At 36.3% G+C, this 7,441-nt stretch overlaps 1 long non-coding RNA gene across 2 annotated transcripts; it reads left to right on the top strand.

Moving 5' to 3' along the window:
• Positions 1-1,939: 1,939 nt before the first annotated feature.
• Positions 1,940-3,042, top strand: LOC139694594 (uncharacterized). 2 transcript variants are annotated; one of them, XR_011702160.1, is made up of 4 exons: positions 1,940-1,957; positions 2,061-2,503; positions 2,554-2,683; positions 2,772-3,042. It is a non-coding gene; the product is annotated as an uncharacterized lncRNA (long non-coding RNA). The 2 variants fall into 2 exon arrangements; XR_011702159.1 differs by having other exon boundaries at positions 2,575-2,683.
• Positions 3,043-7,441: the final 4,399 nt, after the last annotated feature.

The raw sequence follows: 7,441 nt of genomic DNA on the forward strand, positions 1-7,441 counted from the left end.
TCCTCAATTTCATCTGCTAACAATAACCTGCGATTGTTGGCTTTGAAGGAAGCGTTCATTTTATCCCTCTCACCCTTTTTGAATTTGCAAATTAAAACAAGATTGAATTTAATGGCACTATTTTGCACTATTTGATCATTTATCTTTTCGATCAACTGAGTTTTGATGTTATTGAGAAATGAGATCACGTCCTGTTCACCATCTTCCACGGGAGTAATCCAAAATGTTTTCAGTCTGGAACGAATAGCTGATTCAATTTCATTGAATCCTCTCCCTATTTGCTCGTTGATTTTAATCCGGTGCGCGTTGGTATTCTCATGAGGCATAGCCTCGTCAATGTCATAGAAGATTTCACAGTAAGTGCAAAATTTTCTTCCCTTTGCCTTATCCAGCGCATTTTTCATTCGATTATACGTCCCCATATCAGAAATGTTATCGTCATCAAACACTATTTTCATATATATGTCACTTAATGCCTGTTCTAATTCTTCCGAATTGTGATAGCTACCAGCATTGTAATTTTCTAGAATTTCTTGGATAGAGGGCATGATTAAAGGTTCTTTGAGCTGTTGCTGAAATAAAATAAAAAAATGATACGTATGAAAAAATACATTTTCATCTCATTACATTAAGTGCAGGATCTAGAGGTAGAACAACCTCGTAACGAATATCATCTACTTCATAACCCCGTTCGAACAGAAACTCGTATTCTTCTGCAATAGTATATTGCTCAATATGATTAAACGTAGTGCGAGGTATTGAATCGGATAAATGGTACAAGATTATGTCAACTTTACTCTGCAAACAATGTCTAAATGAGATACCCGGTGATTGTCTCTTCTCCGTCTTAACGAATGCGCTTTGAACAATATATTTTGATAACTTTAATAATGATATTTTATATAGTGAATTTACGTAAGACATTGCTGTATATATATTACTACTTCTGATTAGTTAACAAACTATGCAATCCTATTGATAAAATCAATTATATATGAATTTCTTTTAGGTATTGCATATACCCTAAGAAATTAATGCGATTATTAATGATATGTACTTACTCCTGACGTCAATGAATACAGCTGATGATTCGGGAGGTGAAATCGGTCCGTAATAGCTCTCTTAGCTGCTCTGGAGGAAATGGAAACTTAACTCTCAGAAGTGGAGTTTTATAGAAATAAAAGCTAATTCCCTCAGCGGAACACCCGTGCAAGAAGGCCACCTAGTTAGAATCAAGTAATGTCATCATCTGTGCATGTGCTGGTCTGGATGTGGATGGAATTAACTAGTTCAACCATTTGAATTATCCACCGACGCAACCTAAGCATGTGCCAAGGTTTGCGGAGTTGGCAGCTTCTACTGAAAAAATGCAATGCTCAATGCCGAACATCCGCGCAAGAAGGTTACCTAGTTGAAATCAAGTAATTTCATCATCTACGCATGTGCTTGGATGGAATTGACTAGTTCAGGTATTTCCTTTCAATTATCCTTCGACGCAACCTGAGCATGTGCCAAGGTCTTTGGAGTTGGCAGCTTCTACTGAAAAAATGCAATGCTCAATGCCGAACATCCGAGGACATGCAAGGAGTTGTTATTGAAAGAGATTAAGGAGGATGAGGAATCTCTCAAGGATGTTGGGATATGTTCAACGAGTGAGGTCAGCGGAGTGAAAAAAAACCCACTCCACTATCCGATCTTGCTTAATGCAACCTCCTCCTCTAACTTCCTAGTTTTAGCACGTAGCATGATGCTCTACAGAAGCGTTCCTGTATATAAACCCTCAGCTTTGAGTCTCCATCATTCAACACCTGGCAGAGATCTACTACCGTCGCTATTATCCGCTCTCCTCTGATCATCGCCGCTCATTGCCGAATTGCCGAATTGCACCATATTCCAGTCTTGTCACCACTCCTGCACCAAAAATCATAATCATGGAGGCTACTACTTCTGCTTCTGGGTAATTATGACTTAGAGATAATTAACATTATTTTAAATGTTATTTGAATATGGTTGAGGAGGGGTCTTAAATATATATATATTTATCATATTAAAATTTTCAGAATTTCCATCATCATTAGGAAACTACACCCGTTTGCAAGTACCCCTATGCCATGCTATGAATGCCCTGCTGGATATGATATTAGTGCTGTCCAGTGGGATATAATTCCTAAGCGGGGGCGGGCTTTAATACCTTGCGGATTCTCCCTTGAAATCCCCAAAGGATTTTACGGGAGACTCGCATCCCGCTCTAGTCTTTCGCTGAGGTATGGGATAGAAGTTGGGGCGGGTGTAATTGATCCTGATTATAGGGGGGAAATTAAGGTTCTCCTCTATAACCATAGTGATGAGGATTTTTTGGTGAGAAGAGGAGCTAGAATATGTCAAATCATCCTTGAAAGAATCGCTACAGATGTTTCATTTGTAGTGTCTGATGACGTTACCTCTAATAGTAACCGAGGACAGGGTGGTTTTGGCAGTTCTAATCACCCTCCAGTTAATTGATGTGAGTAACGATTAATATATATATAAACATATGATTTATTGTATACAAAGTTTTCGTTTTTACCTTTGTAGGATGGAGTCCACCCCCTCAACCACGACGCTTAACAGCACCCCCACTGTCAGCGTCACCACCTCCACCTCAACGTCACCCGAAGCGTTGACCTCTTCATCAACTTCTGTGGTAGCTTTTTTAACTGGTTATATCAAATTTTAATAATGCTCGAAGTGTAATTAATATCTACTGACGGTACCTATTTTTATTCTGGCAGGCTAGCATCCGGGAAAGATTCTTTCGGTTGCAGGAGGAGGGGTCATTTCTGAAGAAGGAGGATTTGGAGGAGGAAACCCGCTACCGGGTGGAGAAGGTGGAGATGATGACCACCCGATTCGGGGAGGGGGTGGTGGCGACAATCTTTTTTCGGGGGAGGGAGAAGAAACTTTTTCTCCCCCGAATGTTTACAATGACGGTGGGGGAGGTTATGATTTATAATTATAGCCAAGAAAAGTTTTTTATATGTAAAAAAAATAATCAAATAAAAATTATTTGAAACAAAATGTTCGTTTTAATATATATGAATTTCCACAATTTTGTATCCCTATTCCTTAGAGAAAACATTATATATTTGGTCCACCTATTTGGTATATCAAAGTTTTAGAAATTGGGAATGTTATACCCTTATGTCTGGTATCGTACAGAATTTTAAAAATGGTACCTCAATTAGGGATTTTTCCATACCCTTAGTTTTCCAAGGGTAAACACTTATAATTTTACGGGTAATTCAATGCGGAATAGATAACTAAATTTTCCCTGATAAACTTTCAAATTTAAACCATATTTTTATCTAGAGGGTTTTTTGTAAACGCCACCGCCTAATTCTTATCCTTTCTTTTAGGAATAGTGACCTACCTATTTGGTATATCAAACTTTTAGAAATTGGGAATAGTAAACACTTATGCTCCGTATCATAAAGCATTTTGAAAAGGGTACTTCAGTCGGAGATTTTACTATACCCTTATTACCCTAGGGTGAACCCTAATATTTTTACGATTAATTCCACGCGGAATCGGTAGCCAGCTGTTTTCTGATAAACATTCAAATTTAAATCATATTTTTATCTCTTCAAACAACGGAGTTATTGAGCATAATTCCCGAAAATTTCGGCTTTTTTGGCCATAGGGCCAAAACCACTGGTCCGATCGGTCTGAAAGTTCTGGAAAATACTCAGTACGATAGTACTGAGTACCCCCACGGTGCTCAACCCGCTAAGGGGTACATAGGGGGTGTCCTTTCGACAATGATATTCCCGTACCCTGAAAACCCTTGGATACCCTGGAAAGGGTCTCCGGTTTTCTCGCCGGGAATCGAAGGCGGGCATTGAGAGTGACCCATCTTCACATTTGCTCGCTTCTAGAGCGTATAGAAAAAATGAAAAAAAATCCGAAAAGCCAATTTGGCTAACGGGTCATACTTACCCCCACAGCTTTTGGTGTTAGCCCCACGGAGGAAGATCTCATCTGGAACCCTACACGATGATTAGGTGGGCCTATAGACCGGGACTATTTCCCGATCTGCTGGCGACCTAACGCCGATCCGTCCCCTTTATATACTGCGTAGAAAGTGTGGTGGAAAGGGAAAAAGCTAAGGGGTGAGGGATGGGCGTTTCCCGGTTAACGCAATTCTACTCTCTCTTCATGCCCTCCGCTTTAAATGTCAATTTCCGAATAGGAGAAGGAGACTGATTAATAGGTATAGAATGAGAGAATAGCAAAGCGGAATTGAAGAGAAATAGCGGGAATTTCAAAAAATTAGGTCTTGAGAAATTTAATTAATTTTTACGGGCTTATTTTAAGTGCTATCAAAAAAATAATAAGGACCTTTTTAACATATAATCACGTTGTCTTTCCATTATTTTTGTTTATTTGTTGTTATCGTTATTATTAAACGAGATATTTGATAAAATCTATATATTGTTCAATTTAAAGAGGACTCTTTAAGGCATTAATCTGAAGTATAATTAGTTCTTCTTTCACTTGGCACCGTTTGTTGTACTCTACAATCGATAGTTCTGGAGATATAAGAGGCGATGGCCTTGGGTCATGATTTTTCCTGCATGGGTTGGGTTGACGTTGTACAACTAGATTGCATATGAAGGAAAAATGCTCCCTCCCCCCTCTTTCACGTGACGTTATTTGTTTTTCTCTACGACCGATAGTTGTTGATGTATCCGGGTTTGAGTTTCAAGGTGAAACTTGCGCCAGGATGATTTTTCCTGCGTGGGTTGGGTTGACGTGATGCAATTATATTGCCTGTGAAGGATAAATGCCCCCCTCTTTCACGTGACGTCATTTGTTTTTCTCTGCGACCGATAGTTCCGGGTTGGAATGTCAAGGTCAAACCTGCGCCAGGACAAACATTTTCCCCCTACTCTCTATAACAGAAGATTGTTGTTTTTCGCAATATTTTTAGAAATTTGGGCTCTTTTAGTAACATTAACAATTTCGCTGAAGCATCTTTTATGATCTTATATTGTCTTTCAGGATTCATTCTGGGTTTTATTTTGTTTATTTGATAAAATTAACAACAATACACACCTTGGATTCATTTTTCTTTGATTTGTGTCGAGTGAGATTTTCACCTAGAACCCGAAGGGGGGGGTAATTGGCACTTTTCATGGAAAAATGTGAAAAATTAAATTTTCTGAAAATGAAATAAATGCCTTCTAAACACCTCAAACATTCACTCTAAAACAGAAGATTGTTGTTTTTCGCAATATTTTTAGAAATTTGGGCTCTTTTAGTAACATTAACACTTTGGCTGAAGCATCTTTTATGATCTTTTATTGTCTTTCAGGATTCATTCTGGGTTTTATTTTGTTTATTTGATGAAAATGAACAACAATACACACCTTGGATACATTTTTGGTTGATTTGTGTCGAGTGAGATTTTCACCTAGAACCCAAAGGGGGGGCACTTTTCATGGAAAAATGTGAAAAATTAAATTTTCTAAAAATGAAATAAATGCCTTCTAAACACCACAAACATTCACTCTAAAACAGAAGATTGTTGTTTTTCGCAATATTTTTAGAAATTTGGGCTCTTTTAGTAAAATTAACACTTGCGCTGAAGAAACTTTTATGCTCATTTCTTGTCTTTCAAGATTAATTCTGGGTTTTATTTTTTTTATTTGATGAAAATGAACAACAATACACACCATGGAAACATTTTTGTTTGATTTGTGTCGAGTGAGATTTTCACCTAGAACCCAAAGGGGGGGGTATTGGCACTTTTCATGGAAAAATGTAAAAAATTAAATTTTCTAAAAATGAAATAAATGCCTTCTAAACACCTCAAACATTCACTCTAAAACAGAAGATTGTTGTTTTTCGCAATATTTTTAGAAATTTGGGCTCTTTTAGTAACATTAACACCTGAACTGAAGCATCTTTTATGATCATTTATTGACTTTCAGGATTCATTCTGGGTTTTATTTTGTTTATTTGATGAAAATGAACAACAATACACACCATGGAAACATTTTTGTTTGATTTGTGTCAAGTGAGATTTTCACCTAGAACCCATAGGGGGGGGTATTGGCAATTTTCATGGAAAAATGTGAAAAATTAAATTTTCTAAAAATGAAATAAATGGCTTCTAAACACCTCAAACATTCACTCTAAAACAGAAGATTGTTGTTTTTCGCAATATTTTTAGAAATTTGGGCTCTTTTAGTAACATTAACACTTGGGCTGAAATTGTTTTATGATCTTTTATTGTCTTACAGGATTCATTCTGGGTTTTATTTTGTTTATTTGATGAAAATGAACAACAATACACACCATGGAAACATTTTTGTTTGATTTGTGTCAAAAGAGATTTTCACCTAGAACCCAAAGGGGGGGGTATTGGCACTTTTCATGGAAAAATGTGAAAAATTAAATTTTCTAAAAATGAAATAAATGCCTTCTAAACACCTCAAACATTCACTCTAAAACAGAAGATTGTTGTTTTTCGCAATATTTTTAGAAATATGGGCTCTTTTAGTAACATTAACACTTCGGCTGAAGCATCTTTTATGATCTTTTATTGTCTTTCAGGATTCATTCTGGGTTTTATTTTGTTTATTTGATGAAAATGAACAACAATACACACCTTGGATACATTTTTGTTTGATTTGGGCCAAGTGAGATTTTCACCTAGAACCCAAAGGGGGGGTACTTTTCATGGAAAAATGTGAAAAATTATTTTTTCTAAAAATGAAATAAATGCCTTCTAAACACCTCAAACATTCACTCTAAAAAAGAAGATTGTTGTTTTTCGCAATATTTTTAGAAATTTGGGCTCTTTTAGTAAAATTAACACCTGCGCAGAAGCATCTTTTATGCTCATTTCATGTCTTTCAGGATTAATTCTGGGTTTTATTGTGTTTATTTGATGAAAATGAACAACAATACACACCATGGAAACATTTTTGTTTGATTTGTGTCGAGTGAGATTTTCGCCTAGAACCCAAAGGGGGGTATTAACACTTTTCATGGAAAAATGTAAAAATTAAATTTTTTATAAATGAAATAAATGCCTTCTAAACACCTCAAACATTCACTCTAAAACAGAAAATTGTTGTTTTTCGCAATATTTTTAGAAATTTGGGCTCTTTTAGTAACATTAACACTTTGGCTGAAGCATCTTTTATGATCTTTTATTGTCTTTCAGGATTCATTCTGGGTTTTATTTTGTTTATTTGATGAAAATGAACAACAATACACACCTTGGATACATTTTTGGTTGATTTGTGTCGAGTGAGATTTTCACCTAGAACCCAAAGGGGGGGCACTTTTCATGGAAAAATGTGAAAAATTAAATTTTCTAAAAATGAAATAAATGCCTTCTAAACACCACAAACATTAACTCTAAAACAGAAGATAGTTGTTTTTCGCAATA

Source organism: Hetaerina americana, unplaced genomic scaffold (assembly GCF_022747635.1).
Source record: "Hetaerina americana unplaced genomic scaffold, ioHetAmer1.1.p SCAF_508, whole genome shotgun sequence".
Taxonomy (NCBI): domain Eukaryota; kingdom Metazoa; phylum Arthropoda; class Insecta; order Odonata; family Calopterygidae; genus Hetaerina; species Hetaerina americana.